The 18,444-nt window shown below is 46.3% G+C and overlaps 1 pseudogene; it reads left to right on the top strand.

The window, feature by feature from the left end:
• The first annotated feature begins 820 nt into the window (after positions 1–820).
• The window catches only part of LOC135559356 (rho guanine nucleotide exchange factor 10-like protein), a 38,628-nt pseudogene continuing 21,004 nt past the window's right edge, over positions 821–18,444 (top strand).

Genomic DNA, 18,444 nt, shown 5'->3' with positions numbered 1-18,444 from the left:
CATGTGCAGCTGTGACTTCAAGGCACCGCATCATCGTAGAGTACAGAAAGACAGCAACTGTGTCCCATTTTTCCTTAATGGTTCCTTTTCCATATCTTACCTGCCTTGACCACTGATGTGTGAAAAGACTAGTATGCTGTTTATACACTGGCAACCCATCATTGAAGGCCTGTTTTGAGCTCCACATTTTTAGCAAAAATAAATAAAAATAATATTCACTACCGGTCAAAAGGTTGAGGTCACTTAGAAATGTCTTTGTGTTTTCATTTTTTTAAATTTTAAGTCCATTAAAATAACATCAAATTGATCAGAAATACTGTGTAGACATTGTTAATGTTGTAAATGACTATTGTAGCTGGAAACGGCTGATATTTTATGGAATCTCTACATAGGCGTACAGATGTTCATTATCAGCAACCATCACTCCTGTGTTCCAATGGCACGTTGTTAGCTAATCCAAGTTTATAATTTTAAAAGGTTAATGATCATTAGAAAACCCTTTTGCAAGTATGAAAACTGTTGTTCTGATAATGAAGCAATACAACTGGCCTTCTTTAGACTAGTTGAGAATCTGGAGCATCAGCATTTGTGGGTTCGATTACAGTCTCCAAATGGCCAGAATCAAAGTACTTTCTTCTGAAACTCGTCTATTCTTGTTCTGAGAAATGAAGGCTATTCCATGCAAGAAATTGCAAGATCTTGTACAATGCTGTGTACTACTCCCTTCACATAACAGTGCAAACTGGCTCTAACCAGAATAGAAAGAGGAGTGGGAGGCCCTGGTGCACAACTGAGTTCCCAGTTGTCTTAAATCCAGAGAATGCCGGACTTTGTTTACAAAATTTGCCCACTAAGGACCGCCACGCCACCTTTCTGTTCAAGTGAGCACAGCACAACAAGGTGAGTGCAAAAATGTCTTCTTTACTGTTGCATAAATGATGTAATATGCCAGGGAGATATGTATACTGTAGCTAAGAAAGTGATACTAAGTATGTTGTGTAGTAAGCTGTTAGTAGCCCATGTGCCTCACCCTAATAATTTGGTCTATTTTCACCTCTTAATTTCTTCTGTTTTTGAGAAATGTAATATATTGTAAGAGCTTTCATTGGCTGCTTACATGCCCCCCTTAATCCAGCTAGCGAGATACTAGTGAGCATCACTCTGTACCAGAAGCCCTTGCTAGAGCCGGAGGCCCGTCAGCTACCCCTGGCATCTTGCGTGGCCGAGTGGAACCTCAGTGAGAAGATCAGAGACCTCTTTGTGGCCTCGGTCAGTATGGAGGATGGCTCGATCCACATTTAGTAACAAGTAAATGTCTTGTTATGTCTGTTCCTGTCCTTTCTCTTCACTCTGTCTCTCTCTGCTGGTCTTTTTAGGTTACCTTCTCTGTCTCTCATTCTTCAGCTGTTCTACATCTCCCCTAACTAGCTCATTCACTCTTTCCCACCTGTTCTCTCTTCCCCCTCTGATTAGGTCTCTATTTCTCTCTCTGTTCCTGCTACTTTCAGTGTCTGATTCTTGTTTGTGTTTTTGATGCCAGAAGCAAGCTGTCGTCTCGTTTGCTTCCACCTTGTCCTGTCCTGTCGGAGTCTGCCTGGCAGGTGCATCCTGCACTATACTAACGCTCTTTTTGTTCCATTGACAACGTTGGAAGAGGATTTATGCCATTCCTGTTTTTCATTAAAGAACTCTGTTTTCTGTTAAAACCGCTTTTGGGTCTTCACTCAAGTACATAACAGAAGAATCAGACCAAGAATGGACCCAGCGGCTCCGGACCCTTTTCACTCCGCTGTCGAGATCCAGGGAGCGATGCTAGGCAGACACGAGGAGGAATTGTCTGCTGCTCGACATGCCGTTGAGACCCTGGCCGTCCAAGTCTCCGACCTCACAAGACAGGTTCACCAACTCCACCTCGATCCACCGCCCACTTCCAGGGTTTCCGAGTCTCCGGAGCCCAGGATCAACAACCCGCCGTGTTACTCTGGGGAGCCCACTGAGTGCCGCTCATTCCTCACTCAGTGTGATGTGGTGTTCTCTCTCCAGCCCAACACTTACTCCAGGAGCGCAGCCCGCATCGCCTACGTCATTTCTCTCCTTACCGGACGGGCGCGTGAGTGGGGCACGGCAATCTGGGAGGCGAGGGCTGAGTGTATTAACCAGTATCAGGACTTTAAGGAGGAGTTGATACGGGTTTTTGACCGTTCTGTTTTTGGGGAGGAGGCTTCCAGGGCCCTGTCTTCCCTATGTCAGGGGAATCGATCCATAACGGATTATTCTATTGAGTTTCGCACTCTCGCTGCCGCTAGTGACTGGAACGAGCCGGCTTTGCTCGCTCGTTTTCTGGAGGGTCTCCTCGTCGAGGTTAAGGATGAGATCCTCTCCCGGGAGGTTCCTTCCAGTCTGGACTCCTTAATAGCTCTCGCTATTCGCATAGAGCGACGGTTTGATCTTCGTCGCCGAGCTCGTGGAAAGGAGCTCGCGTTCTCCGTTGCTCCCCTCTCCACATCACTGCCACCTGCCGCATCACTGCCACCCTCCTCCGCCGGCTCGGATGCTGAGCCTATGCAGCTGGGGGTATCCGCATCTCGGCCAAGGAGAAGGAACGGAGAATCACCAATCGCCTCTGTCTCTACTGCGGCTCCGCTGGTCATTTTGTCACCTCATGTCCAGTAAAAGCCAGAGCTCATCAGTAAGAGGAGGGCTACTGGTGAGCGCAACTACTCAGGCCTCTCCTTCTGGATCACGCACTACCTTTCCGGTCCATCTCCGCTGGCCCGGTTCATCTGCTTCCTGCAGTGCCTTGATAGACTCTGGGGCGGAGGGCTGTTTTATGGACGAGACCTGGGCTCGGGAACATGACATTCCTCTCAGACAGTTAGGGAGCCCACGGCCTTGTTCGCTTTAGATGGTAGTTCTCTCCCCAAGATTCAGCGTGAGACGCTGCCTTTAACCCTCACTGTCTCTGGTAATCATAGCGAAACCATTTCTTTTTTAATTTTTCGTTCACCTTTTACACCTGTTGTTTTGGGTCATCCCTGGCTAGTGCGCCATAACCCTTCTATTAATTGGTCTAGTAATACTATCCTATCCTGGAATGTTTCTTGTCATGTGACCTGTTTAATGTCTGCTATCACTCCTGTTTCCTCTGTCTCTTCTTCACAGGAGGAGCCTGGCGATTTGACAGGGGTGCCGGAGGAGTATCACGATCTGCGCACGGTGTTCAGTCGTTCCAAGGCCACTTCTCTCCCTCCACACCGGTCGTATGACTGTAGTATTGATCTCCTTCCGGGAACTACTCCCCCCGGGGTAGATTATACTCTCTGTCGGCTCCCGAACGTAAGGCTCTCGAGGATTATTTGTCGGTTTCGCTCGACGCCGGTACCATAGTCTCCTCCTCCTCTCCCGCCGGAGCGGGGTTTTTTTTTGTTCAGAAGAAGGACGGGTCCCTGCGCCCATGCGTGGATTATCGAGGGCTGAATGACATAACAGTTAAGAACCGTTATCCGCTTCCTCTTATGTCTTCAGCCTTCGAGATCCTGCAGGGAGCCAGGTTTTTCACCAAATTGGACCTTCGTAACGCCTACCATCTCGTGCGCATCAGGGAGGGGGACGAGTGGAAGACGGCGTTTAACACTCCGTTAGGGCACTTTGAATACCGGGTTCTTCCTTTCGGCCTCGTTAACGCTCCAGCTGTCTTTCAGGCACTAGTTAACGACGTCCTGAGAGACATGCTGAACATTTTTGTTTTCGTTTACATGGACGATATCCTGATTTTTTCACCGTCTCTCTCGATTCATGTTCAGCACGTGCGACGCGTCCTCCAGCGCCTTTTGGAGAACTGTCTTTATGTGAAGGCTGAGAAGTGCACTTTTCATGCCGCCTCTGTCCCTTTTCTCGGTTCCGTTATTTCCGCTGAGGGCATTAAGATGGATCCCGCTAAGGTCCAGGCTGTCATTGATTGGCCCGTTCCTAAGTCACGCGTCGAGCTGCAGCGCTTTCTGGGCTTCGCTAATTTCTATCGTCGTTTCATCCGTAATTTCGGTCAGGTGGCAGCTCCCCTCACAGCCCTTACTTCTGTTAAGACGTGCTTTAAGTGGTCCGTTTCCGCCCAGGGAGCTTTTGATCTTCTTAAGAATCGTTTTACATCCGCACCTATTCTTGTTACACCTGACATCTCTAGACAGTTTGTTGTTGAGGTTGACGCGTCAGAGGTGGGCGTGGGAGCCATTCTTTCTCAGCGCTCTCTCTCTGACGGCAAGGTCCATCCTTGCGCGTTTTTCTCTCATCGCTTATCGCCGTCAGAACGTAACTATGATGTTGGTAATCGCGAACTGCTCGCCATCCGCTTAGCCCTAGGCGAATGGCGACAGTGGTTGGAGGGGGCGACCGTTCCTTTTGTCGTTTGGACTGACCATAGGAACCTTGAGTACATCCGTTCAGCCAAACGACTTAATGCGCGTCAGGCTCGTTGGGCTCTGTTTTTCGCTCGTTTCGAGCTTGTTATTTCTTATCGTCCGGGCTCAAAAAACACCAAACCTGATGCTTTATCTCGTCTCTTCAGTTCTTCTGAGGTCTCCACCGACCCCGATGGGATTCTCCCTGAGGGGCGTGTTGTCGGGTTGACTGTCTGGGGAATTGAGAGGCAGGTAAAGCAAGCACTCGCTCACACTCCGTCGCCGCGAGCTTGTCCTAGGAACCTTCTGTTCGTTCCCGTTCCTACTCGTCCGGCCGTTCTTCAGTGGGCCCACTCTGCCAAGTTAGCCGGCCATCCCGGCGTTCGGGGTACGCTCGCTTCTATTCGCCAGCGTTTCTGGTGGCCCACTCGGGAACGTGACGCGTCGATTTGTCGCCGCTTGTTCGGTCTGCGCGCAGACTAAATCTGGGAACTCTCCTCCTGCCGGCCGTCTCAGACCGCTTCCCATTCCCTCTCGACCGTGGTCTCACATCGCTTTAGATTTTATCACCGGACTGCCTTCATCAGCGGGGAAGACAGTTATTCTTACGGTTGTCGATAGATTCTCTAAGGCGGCTCATTTCATTCCTCTCGCTAAGCTCCCTTCTGCTAAGGAGACGGCTCAGATCATTATCGAGAATGTTTTCCGAATTCATGGCCTTCCGTCTGACGTCGTTTCCGACAGAGGCCCGCAGTTCACGTCTCAATTTTGGAGGGAGTTTTGCCGTTTGATTGGGGCTTCCGTCAGTCTCTCGTCCGGCTTTCATCCCCAGTCTAACGGTCAAGCCGAACGGGCCAATCAGACTGTTGGTCGCATTTTACGCAGTCTTTCTTTTCGTAACCCTGCGTCTTGGTCAGAACAGCTCCCTGGGCAGAGTACGCCCACAACTCGCTTCCTTCGTCTGCTACCGGTCTATCTCCTTTTCAGAGTAGCCTCGGGTACCAGCCTCCGCTGTTCTCATCTCAGCTCGCCGAGTCCTGCGTCCCCTCCGCTCAGGCTTTTGTCCAGCGTTGCGAGCGCACCTGGAAGGGGGTCAGGTCGGCACTTTGCCGTAATAGGGCGCAGACTGTGAGGGCCGCTAATAAGCGTAGGACCAAGAGTCCTAGATATTGTTGCGGTCAGAGAGTATGGCTCTCCACTCAGAACCTTCCCCTTAAGACAGCTTCTCGCAAGTTGGCCCCGCGGTTCATTGGTCCGTTCCGTATTTCTCAGGTCATTAATCCTGTCGCAGTGCGACTTCTTCTCCGCGCTATCTTCGTCGCGTTCACCCGGTCTTCCATGTCTCCTGTGTTAAGCCCGTTCTTCGCGCCCCCGCTCGTCCCTCCCCCCATCCTTGTCGAGGGCGCACCCATCTACAGGGTTCGCAAGATTTTGGACATGCGCCCTCGGGGCCGTGGTCATCAGTACCTAGTGGATTGGGAGGGGTACGGTCCTGAGGAGAGGAGTTGGGTTCCCTCTCGGGACGTGCTGGACCGTTCGCTGATCGATGATTTCCTCCGTTGCCGCCAGGTTTCCTCCTCGAGTGCGCCAGGAGGCGCTCGGTGAGTGGGGGGGGTACTGTCATGTCTTGTTATGTCTGTTCCTGTCCTTTCTCTTCACTCTGTCTCTCTCTGCTGGTCTTTTTAGGTTACCTTCTCTGTCTCTCATTCTTCAGCTGTTCTACATCTCCCCTAACTAGCTCATTCACTCTTTCCCACCTGTTCTCTCTTCCCCCTCTGATTAGGTCTCTATTTCTCTCTCTGTTCCTGCTACTTTCAGTGTCTGATTCTTGTTTGTGTTTTTGATGCCAGAAGCAAGCTGTCGTCTCGTTTGCTTCCACCTTGTCCTGTCCTGTCGGAGTCTGCCTGGCAGGTGCATCCTGCACTATACTAATGCTCTTTTTGTTCCATTGACAACGTTGGAAGAGGATTTATGCCATTCCTGTTTTTCATTAAAGAACTCTGTTTTCTGTTAAAACCGCTTTTGGGTCTTCACTCAAGTACATAACACAAGGTTGACATGCTATGCTTGACTTGCTCAGTTTTCCACCAGAAAATGGCCAAAAAGAGTAGAACCAGTTCACCTGCATTTACTCTATCATTTATCTATTAGCTGTACAAAAATATCATCATTACTAAAATATTTTAGTTTCACCATATTAAAACAAAAGTTCAGTTCACATAACAGGATTGACCTTACAATTAGGGATAGACGTAATGAAGTAAATAATATTCTTCAGAAATGACTTAACAAAATAACTAGGCTTTACAATGATGGTGAAACTTGGAGAAATTATGGTAATAAGTGGGTTAAAATCTTCTTAGAAGTGACACAGGGTTGACGGAGAATGTTGACACTTCAGAAACATTTTGATTTATTTATGTGGTCTATATTAAAGGACTATTTATTTAATATAATATGCTTTCAATATTGGTGCACAATTTCTACTTAAAATTTCAAAGGGACGCAAGGGGCACTCATTTTGGGATACTTTGAAAATGCAACCCCCCCACCCCCCCACCCCTTCCTTCCATGTATCCTTCCTCTGATTTTAGAGTACATGACTGGATTCTGAATCCATTTCCCTCCACAGTTTTCCAGGTCAATAGTACAAGACGTGTACAGTGATTGTGTCAACAACTTCACTAACGCTCTCATGAAGAAAGCCTGCATTTCCAAGACAGCTTTCCTGGAGTTTCTGTAGGTGGGCTACGCTTTCCTATTTGATCAGTCTGTTTACAATGAATTAGTCTTCTTTCCTCTCCCAAGGCGGTAGACATGTTTGCTGATACAGTATATCTATTCGCATTCATAGCTCGTTATCTATTTGCATTCCTCGTTTTCTAGCAGTTTTTGGTGAAACAGTCAGTCAGATTGTCGCCAGCCATACAAGGTTTCTTACTGCATTTTAATTTGTGTTCGGCAACGCCAGACTGCCATATATGGCATGCTCTATTGACTGTGATCTGATGTAATGGACTCTGTTGACCCAGGCCCTGTGGTTGTTACCCTACATAAGACGCAAGCGTTCAGTCCCTAGAGAATCATGCTTTATGGCTTTATGGTTAAACCAATCCAGCGCTTCCCTCAGTTTATCCTGCTGCTAAAGGTTAGTTCCAAGATGCTCATGATAAGTTTTACAATGCATTGTAACAGCATAATAATGCATACCGCCTGCAGGCTTTAAATAAAATGTTACCAACTTAAAGATAATACATGTATAATGCCTGCTGTTCATGATTTATATACTGTATACATCTAGATTGTTTTTACATGCAAAATATTCAGTAATAAGCACCAATAAACATATCATGTGAGAGAAGAGGAACACATAAATAAAAAAGCTATAGAGCTTCTCAAAACATGTATTTGGAAACATATAAGCAGTGGTGGAAAAAGTACCCAATTGTCATACTTGAGTAAAAGTAAAGAATTCTGAATAGAAAATGACTCACGTAAAAGTGAAAGTCACGCAGTAAAATACTACTTGAGTAAACACTAAAAGTATTTGGTTTTAAATTTACTTAACTATCAAAAGTAAAAGCATAAATCATTTCAAATTGCTTATATTAAGCAAACCAGACGGCACCATTTTCTTGTTATTTTAATGTACGGATAGCCAGTGGCACACTCCAACATGCAGACATTTACAAACAAAGCATTTGTGTTTAGTGAGTCCACCAGATCAGAGGCAGTAGGGATGTCCAGAGATGTTCTCTTGATAAATGCGTGAATTGGACCATTTTCCTTTCTTGCTAAGCATTCAAAATATGAGTGCTTTTAGGGGTCAGGGAAATGTATGGAGTAAAAAGTACATTATTTTCATTACGAATGTAGTGAAGTAAAAGTTATAAAACTTAAGTAAAAGTTAAGTAAAGTTAAGTAAAAAGTTATATAGTAAAAGTTATATAAATAGTTATATAAATAGTGAAGTAAAGTACAGATACCCCAAAAAACTACTTAAGTAGTACTTTAAAGTATTTTACTTAAGTACTTTCCACCACTGCATATAACGGCCATAGTATACAGTACTATGTTATACTCTGTTAAGAATGTCAGGTGGAAACCCAGATCTCTCTCTCACTTACTCTTTTTGTTCCTGTCTCTATCTCCCACCCCAGGACATCAAGGACATGTTGAAGAACACTCCCTGGGCCCACCCTGACTGTATGCCCCTGCAGTTGGCCCTTACTGAGCTGGAGACGTTAGCCGAGAGGCTGAACGAGCAGAAACGAGTAGCAGACCAAGTCGCTGAAATCCAGCAACTGGCACGCAGAGTTGGTGACCACCAACTGAACAAGGTCTGTGCATCTGTCCGTCTTTCTCTAAATATATTTTAAGGTCAATAAGAAAAACATTTGATTTTTTTGTTAATTCTAATTTGTGTAAGAGTAAATGAGTGAGTGTTTTGTTTTGTTGTGTTGTGTGTCGATAGCGTGTGATATTTGTGTCCCTTCTACAGCTCTTTAACTCTAGAGGCAGCTGATACTGTGCGAGGTGCTGCTTGAGATGGTGTACGTAAGGACAGGTCTTACGTACACAAGGACAGGTCTTCAAGTCCAAGGAGCGCAAATGTCTTCCTCAGTAACGACACCCTCATCTGTGCAAACATCAGTGTCAAGTGAGTCAGCACTACCAGGATGCAACCATAGAAATAGATTCTCTATGGATGAGGCATACTGTCAAATGTCATGTTGAAAGAATGTCAGCCACACTGCATATTCATGTGAACCAGTGTTTTTTTTTTTCTCTGTCCTCTCCAAATCAAATGAAATCAAATGTTATTGGTCACATACACATGTATGCAGATGTAATTGCAAATGTAGCGAAATGCTTGTGTTTCTAGCTCCAACAGTGCAGTAATATGTAACAAGTAATGACTAACAATTTTACAACAATTCACACAGATCTAAAGTAAAGGAATGGATTTAAGAATATATAAATATTTGGATAATGTCATTCACGAAGAAAGGTCAAGTTTTCCCCAAGTTTCACCCAACATCACATCTTAAAATCTTCCGTTTTGATCAGTGAACCTCACAAATTATTCATTGCACCCAACTTGATTCAGCTCATGCCTCATGCCAACTTTGCCCTTAACTTGTGAAAGGGATCGCAATGTTTCACAATGCTTCCCATGCATGATTATGGGGAATATATGAATAATAATGTGACCCAAAAATCAGTAGGGGGTCCGCTGTTTGGAGAGATATTCAACTGATCAGAAGGACTGTAATTACAATGTATTCCTGACCCCTTTTCATATTGTTGATTCAAAGAGCCCTGACACATTTGGATGATTTTTCAATTGCTGAATGCATTATCTTACATAGAGGGCTCTATTTTTGCCTGGCGTTATGCCAGCGCAATTGGAACACGCATGCTCGTTGGCAATATCAACCTGCGCTTGGCTATTTTAAAATACTTGCGCAAGGGTTGGTAATTTACCTGGCTCGCTTGCGCTGGGAAGGGAGGGTGGCAATATCTGAAGTGTGTCCTTAGGGTTAGGGTTAGGAGCAAGGAGTCATCAGGCCAGGTCATCAGACCAGGTAGTCCTGAGGCATGGCCCCACGTCCCAGGTCCTCCGGGAGGGGAGGGAGAGAGAGAGAATTAGAGGGAGCATACTTAAATTCACACAGGACACCAGATAAGACAGGAGAAATACTCCAGATAAAACAGACTGACTCTATCCCCCTGACACATAAACTATTGCAGCATAGATACTGGAGGCTGAGACAGGGGGGTCAGGAGACACTGTGGCCCCATCCGACGATACCCGCGGACAAGGCCAACCAGGCAGGATATAACCCCACCCACTTTGCCACAGCACGGCCCCCACACCACTAGAGGAATATCTTCAAACCACCAACTTACTACCCTGAGACAAGGCTGAGTATAGCCCATTAATATCTCCTCCACCGCACAAGCCCGAGGCGGTGGAAAACCGGACAGGAAGATCAAGTCTGTGACTCAACCTACTCAAGTGACATACCCCTCCTAGGGACGGCATGGAAGAGCACTAGTAAGCAAGTGACTAAGCCCCCGTAATAGAGTCAGAGGCAAGCGCTCATTACACAATTTATTTATTTATCAAAACGCCAGCTCCACCGCCAGCTATTGTGCTCATAATTCCTGCAGTGAAAATAGCAAAGATATTTCTGACACACCCCAAGACATATAGTGTTAATTCAAGCGCTAAGATTTGCCATTGTGTTAGGTTTGTTAAAATAGAGCCTTCAATGTTTGTCCAGCATCTTGTTCAGGCCCATAGAGATGGAAAAGAGAGGGCACTATCTTTGCAATGATGGCTTATAGGACAGCATGGGAAATACTATTGAAAATATGCTCTGGGGCATGTGCACCTCTATCCGTCTCTATCTTCAGGCCATTGAAATGTGTTGCTGTTTCATCAACTAGGGGTACCCCTGATACAGTGCCTTGCGAAAGTATTCGGCCCCCTTGAACATTGCGACCTTTTGCCACATTTCAGGCTTCAAACATAAAGATATAAAACTGTATTTTTTGTGAAGAATCAACAAGTGGGACACAATCATGAAGTGGAACGACATTTATTGGATATTTCAAACTGTTTTAACAATTCAAAAACTGAAAAATTGGGCGTGCAAAATAATTCAACCCCTTTTACTTTCAGTGCAGCAAATCTCTCCAGAAGTTCAGTGAGGATCTCTGAATGATCCAATGTTGACCGAAATGACTAATGATGATAAATACAATCCACCTGTGTGTAATCAAGTCTCCGTATAAATGCACCTGCACTGTGATAGTCTCAGAGGTCCGTTAAAAGCGCAGAGAGCATCATGAAGAACAAGGAACACACCAGGCAGGTCCGAGATACTGTTGTGAAGAAGTTTAAAGCCGGATTTGGATACAAAAATATTTCCCAAGCTTTAAAGATCCCAAGGAGCACTGTGCAAGCGATAATATTGAAATGGAAGGAGTATCAGACCACTGCAAATCTACCAAGACCTGGCCGTCCCTCTAAACTTTCAGCTCATACAAGGAGAAGACTGATCAGAGATGCAGCCAAGAGGTCCATGATCACTCTGGATGAACTGCAGAGATCTACAGCTGAGGTGGGAGACTCTGTCCATAGGACAACAATCAGTCGTATATTGCACAAATCTGGCCTTTATGGAAGAGTGGCGAGAAGAAAGCCATTTCTTAAAGATATCCATAAAAAGTGTTGTTTAAAGTTTGCCACACGCCACCTGGGAGACACACCAAACATGTGGAAGAAGGTGCTCTGGTTAGATGAAACCAAATTTGAACTTTTTGGCAACAATGCAAAATGTTATGTTTGGCGTAAAAGCAACACAGCCCATCACCCTGAACACACCATACCCACTGTCAAACATGGTGGTGGCAGCATCATGGTTTGGGCCTGCTTTTCTTCAGCAGGGACAGGGAAGATGGTTAAAATTGATGGGAAGATGGATGGAGCCAAATACAGGACCATTCTGGAAGAAAACCTGATGGAGTCTGCAAAAGACCTGAGACTGAGACGGAGATTTGTCTTCCAACAAGACAATGATCCAAAACATAAAGCAAAATCTACAATGGAATGGTTAAAAAATAAACATATCCAGGTGTTAGAATGGCCAAGTCAAAGTCCAGACCTGAATCCAATCGAGAATCTGTGGAAAGAACTGAAAACTGCTGTTCACAAATGCTCTCCATCCAACCTCACTGAGCTCGAGCTGTTTTGCAAGGAGGAATGGGAAAAAAATTCAGTCTCTCGATGTGCAAAACTGATAGAGACATACCCCCAAGCAACTTACAGCTGTAATCGCAGCAAAAGGTGGCGCTACAAAGTATTAACTTAAGGGGGCTGAATAATGTTGCACGCCCAATTTTTCAGTTTGTGAATTGTTAAAAAAGTTTGAAATATCCAATAAATGTTGTTCCACTTCATGATTGTGTCCCACTTGTTGATTCTTTACAAAAAAATACAGTTTTCTATCTTTATGTTTGAAGCCTGAAATGTGGCTAAAGGTCGCAAAGTTCAAGGGGGCCGAATACTTTCGCAAGACACTGTATCAGCAGCCTAGTTCCTATTGGTCCTAAATACACAGTGAAGTGGAGCACCCCTTTGCTGCAGACGCAGGTAGTAGAGGTGGGACAGGAGAGCTTTCAGTGCAAAGATACAGGCAAATGGGCAAACGTTGCTAATGTTCCAGGTAAAAACACATTCAATTCGTCCAATTCAAATTTAAAAGCATTGTACATCTTCACCTTCACATTCAAGACAAAATACCCATTGTAAGCTATGAAAAAGCAAGTCTTCCCACTCTATTACCAAGCACTTGTTCCAACTAATACTAGCCTGTCAGTTATCTGGGTATGAGCTCAGCAAGTGTGTCTCTACTGCTACCTGCTTGGGGAGAACTGACTCGTTTTTAAATCTCTAAAGGCTTTATTGCCCTAATTGAGTGATAATAGAGGCTACATGTAACCCCCTGGGAGTATGTCAGATGTTCTCACATGTCTGAGATAAACATCCCTGTCACACCCTGGTCTTAGTATTTTGTGTTTTCTTTCTTTATTTGGTCAGGCCAGGGTGTGACATGGGTTTTGGTATGTGGTGTGTTTTGTCTTGGGGTTTTTCATAGGTATTGGGATTGTGGCTTAGTGGGGTTTGCTAGCAAAGTCTATGCCAGTCTGAAGTTTTTCTCAATCAGAGGCAGGTGTTTATCGTTGTCTCTGATTGGGAACCATATTTAGGCAGCCATATTCTTTGAGTGTGTGGTGGGTTATTGTTCCTGTTCCTGTCTTGTGTTAGTTTGCACCAGTTTAGGCTGTTTCGGTTTTCACGTTACGTTTATTGTTTTTGTATTGATTTGTGTTTCCTTTGTTTCATTAAACATGAATCTCAATAGCCACGCCGCATTTTGGTCCGACTCTCCTTCACACCAAGGAAACCGTTACAATCCCTGTATTATTTTGAGGTTCAGTCTCATTTGGAGTTAACTTACTGTTGATGTGTGGAAGTGTTTTGGTGGAGAAACCCAGCAGGATATTTACTAATTCTTGAAATGCCAGAGAATGATGGTGACAGGGACAGTTACAGGGATGTTTTGTCTTATCCGCAAAGAGCAGGTGTAGGTGTAGTCTTTTGCTCCAGCCGCCCGATTCCGCTGATCAACTAATCACAGTCCACCCCTCAAGAAAGACTTAAAACTAGTTGAATCAGATGTATTACTGTACCTCTTTGGCTTGAGAAAGCCTTCTCCCACAACAGCCCTTTGTGCATTTTGATATTGATTACTGCATTGTTGGGTTTGGAGCTTGTGAGAAAGGCATTTCACTGTACTTGTGCACATGACATTAAAACTTGAAACATCAGAATAGCAATCACTCACCTCAAGCTGGACAAAGACTTCTACTTCAATGAGTCTTCGGCACAGAACATACTGCTCACCTTAGATCAGGCTCTAATCCTGACACTCGGAAGAGGAAAAAACGACAGCACATTGATGACACTATGGCGACGAGTGAATCAACCGCCCCTACCCTCTGTTCTATTGGCGAATGTGCAATTGTTGGAGAACAAATGGAACGAGCTCCAGTCGAGACTATTCTATCAACAGGACATTAAGAACTTTAATACACTATGCTTTTTGGAGTCATGGCTGAACAAGGACATGGATAATATACAGTTAGCAGGGTTTTCCATGCCTTGGCAGGACAGAACAGCAGCGTCTGGTAAGATCCTTGGCGGTGGGACGTGTTTCTTTGTCAACAAAGACTGGTGCTCCATCTCTAATATTAAGTCTGAAGATTCTGCTCGCCTTAATTAGAATACCTCATGATATGCTGTAGACCATACTATTTACCAAGAGAGTTTTCAACTATATTTTTTTGTAGCTGTCTAGTTATCACCTCAAACCGATGCTGGCACTAAAACAGCACTCAAGAAGCCGTATAAGGCCATAAGGGAACAAGAAAATGCTCATTCGGAGCCGGCACTCCTCATGGCCGGGAATTCTAATGTAGTAAAACTGGAATCCGTTTTACCTCATATATAGCAGCATGTTACCTGTATAAATAGAGGAGAAAAAACTAGATCACCTTTACACACACAGAGGCACATACAAAGCTCTGCCTCGCCTTCCATTTGGAAAATCTGACCATAACTCTATCCTCCTGATTTCTGCTTACAAGCAAAAACTCAAACAGGATGTACCAGTGACGCACTCAATACAGAAGTGGTCCGATGAAGCGGATGCTAAACTACAGGACTGTTTTGCTAACACAGGCTGGAATATGTGTTATGTACTTGAGTGAAGACCCAAAAGCGGTTTTAACAGAAAACAGAGTTCTTTAATGAAAAACAGGAATGGCATAAATCCTCTTCCAACGTAGTCAATGGAACAAAAAAGAACGTTAGTATAATGCAGGATGCACCTGCCAGGCAGACTCCGACAGGATAGGACAAGGTGGAAGCAAACGAGACGACAGCTTGCTTCTGGCATCAAAAACACAAACAAGAATCAGACACTGAAAGTAGCAGGAACAGAGAGAGAAATAGAGACCTAATCAAGAACAGGTGGGAAAGAGTGAATGAGCTAGTTAGGGGAGATGTAGAACAGCTGAAGAATGAGAGACAGAGAAGGTAACCTAAAAAGACCAGCAGAGAGAGACAGAGTGAAGAGAAAGGACAGGAACAGACATAACAAGACATGACAGTACCCCCCACCCACTCACCGAGCGCCTCCTGGTGCACTCGAGGAGGAAACCTGGCGGCAACGGAGGATCGATCAGCGAACGGTCCAGCACGTGAACCCACTCCTCTCCTCAGGACCATACCCCTCCCTCTAGGTACTGATGACCACGGCCCCGAGCGCATGTCCAAAATCTTACGAACCCTGTAGATGGGTGCGCCCTCGACAAGGATGGGGGGGAGGGACGGCGGGGGCGAAGAACGCCGGGCTTAACACAGGAGACATGGAAGACCGGGTGAACGCGGACGAAGATCCTGCGACAGGATTAATGACCTGAAATACGGAACGGACCAATGAACCGCGGGTGGGACTGTCTTAAGGGAAGGTTCTGAGTGGAGTGCAACAATATCTAGGACTCTTGGTCCCTCGCGCTTATTAAGCGGACTCTTTGCAACAAAATGTAATCAGAGGGGAAGACTGGGAGAACAGTGTGGATTCTAGTTCAGACGGGGATGTAGAACAACGTCTGAAGCAAAGACACGGTCGGTGCGAACGGCCGGCAGGGAGGGAACCATTGGCAGAGAGAACAATACTACTGTACTCTGTTTGCCTGACAGGATGTACTCTTCACTGTCCGATAAAACTGGCTAACACAGTTCTCGAGTAATGAATAGCTCATTCATGTCTGTTCCTGTCCTTTCTCTTCACTCTGTCTCTCTCTGCTGGTCTTTTTAGGTTACCTGTCTTCTCCCTTCAGCTGTTCTACATCTCCCCTAACTAGCTCATTCACTCCTTCCCACCTGTATCTCTTCCCCTCTGATTAGGTCTCTATTTCTCTCTGTTCCTGCTACTTTCAGTGTCTGATTCTTGTTTGTGTTTTTGATGCCAGAAGCAAGCTGTCGTCTCGTTTGCTTCCACCTTGTCCTATCCTGTCGGAGTCTGCCTGGCACGTGCATCCTGCATTATACTAACGTTCTTTTGTTCCATTGACTACGTTGGAAGAGGATTTATGCCATTCCTGTTTTTTTCATTAAAGAACTCTGTTTTCTGTTAAACCGCTTTTGGGTCTTCACTCAAGTACATAACAGAAGAATCAGACCAAGAATGGACCCAGCGGCTCCGGACCCTTTTCACTCCGTCGAGATCCAGGGAGCGATGCTAGGCAGACACGAGGAGGAATTGTCTGCTGCTCGACATGCCGTTGAGACCCTGGCCGTCCAAGTCTCCGACCTCACAAGACAGGTTCACCAACTCCACCTCGATCCACCGCCACTTCCAGGGTTTCCGAGTCTCCGGAGCCCAGGATCAACAACCCGCCGTGTTACTCTGGGGAGCCCACTGAGTGCCGCCATTCCTCACTCAGTGTGATGTGGTGTTCTCTCCAGCCCAACACTTACTCCAGGAGCGCAGCCCGCATCGCCTACGTCACACATTTCTCTCCTTACCGGACGGGCGCGAGTGGAGGGGCACGGCAATCTGGGAGGCGAGGGCTGAGTGTATTAACCAGTATCAGGACTTTAAGGAGGAGATGATACGGGTTTTTGACCGTTCTGTTTTTGGAGAGGAGGCTTCCAGGGCCCTGTCTTCCCTATGTCAGGGGAATCGATCCATAACGGATTATTCTATTGAGTTTCGCACTCTCGCTGCCTCTAGTGACTGGAACGAGCCGGCTTTGCTCGCCGTTTTCTGGAGGGTCTCCTTGTCGAGGTTAAGGATGAGATCCTCTCCCGGGAGGTTCCTTCCAGTCTGGACTCCTTAATAGCTCTTGCTATTCGCATAGAGCGACGGTTTGATCTTCGTCGCCGAGCTCGTGGAAAGGACCTCAGCCTTCTCCGTTGCTCCCCTCTCCACATCACTGCCACCTGCCGCATCACTGCCACCCTCCTCCGCCGGCTCGGATGCTGAGCCTATGCAGCTGGGGGTATCCGCATCTCGGCCAAGGAGAAGGAACGGAGAATCACCAATCGCCTCTGTCTCTACTGCGGCTCCGCTGGTCATTTTGTCACCTCATGTCCAGTAAAAGCCAGAGCTCATCAGTAAGAGGAGGGCTACTGGTGAGCGCAACTACTCAGGCCTCTCCTTCTGGATCACGCACTACCTTTCCGGTCCATCTCCGCTGGCCCGGTTCATCTGCTTCCTGCAGTGCCTTGATAGACTCTGGGGCGGAGGGCTGTTTTATGGACGAGACCTGGGCTCGGGAACATGACATTCCTCTCAGACAGTTAGGGAGCCCACGGCCTTGTTCGCTTTAGATGGTAGTTCTCTCCCCAAGATTCAGCGTGAGACGCTGCCTTTAACCCTCACTGTCTCTGGTAATCATAGCGAAACCATTTCTTTTTAATTTTTCGTTCACCTTTTACACCTGTTGTTTTGGGTCATCCCTGGCTAGTGCGCCATAACCCTTCTATTAATTGGTCTAGTAATACTATCCTATCCTGGAATGTTTCGTGTCATGTGACCTGTTTAATGTCTGCTATCCCTCCTGTTTCCTCTGTCTCTTCTTCACAGGAGGAGCCTGGCGATTTGACAGGGGTGCCGGAGAAGTATCACGATCTGCGCACGGTGTTCAGTCGTTCCAAGGCCACTTCTCTCCCTCCACACCGGTCGTATGACTGTAGTATTGATCTCCTTCCGGGAACTACTCCCCCCCGGGGTAGATTATACTCTCTGTCGGCTCCCGAACGTAAGGCTCTCGAGGATTATTTGTCGGTTTCGCTCGACGCCGGTACCATAGTCTCCTCCTCCTCTCCCGCCGGAGCGGGGATTTTTTTTTGTTCAGAAGAAGGACGGGTCCCTGCGCCCATGCGTGGATTATCGAGGGCTGAATGACATAACAGTTAAGAATCGTTATCCGCTCCTCTTATGTCTTCAGCCTTCGAGATCCTGCAGGGAGCCAGGTTTTTCACCAAATTGGACCTTCGTAACGCCTACCATCTCGTGCGCATCAGGGAGGGGGACGAGTGGAAGACGGCGTTTAACACTCCGTTAGTGCACTTTGAATACCGGGTTCTTCCTTTCGGCCTCGTTAACGCTCCAGCTGTCTTTCAGGCACTAGTTAACGACGTCCTGAGAGACATGCTGAACATTTTTGTTTTTGTTTACATGGACGATATCCTGATTTTTTCACCGTCTCTCTCGATTCATGTTCAGCACGTGCGACGCGTCCTCCAGCGCCTTTTGGAGAACTGTCTTTATGTGAAGGCTGAGAAGTGCACTTTTCATGCCGCTCTGTCCCTTTTCTCGGTTCCGTTATTTCCGCTGAGGGCATTAAGATGGATCCCGCTAAGGTCCAGGCTGTCATTGATTGGCCCGTTCCTAAGTCACGCGTC

The sequence above is a fragment of the Oncorhynchus masou genome, chromosome 18 (assembly GCF_036934945.1).
Source record: "Oncorhynchus masou masou isolate Uvic2021 chromosome 18, UVic_Omas_1.1, whole genome shotgun sequence".
In the NCBI taxonomy this organism is placed as follows: Eukaryota; Metazoa; Chordata; class Actinopteri; order Salmoniformes; family Salmonidae; genus Oncorhynchus; species Oncorhynchus masou.
Note: the sequence above shows the minus strand (reverse complement) of the source record. Positions and strands in the feature narration are given on the sequence as shown.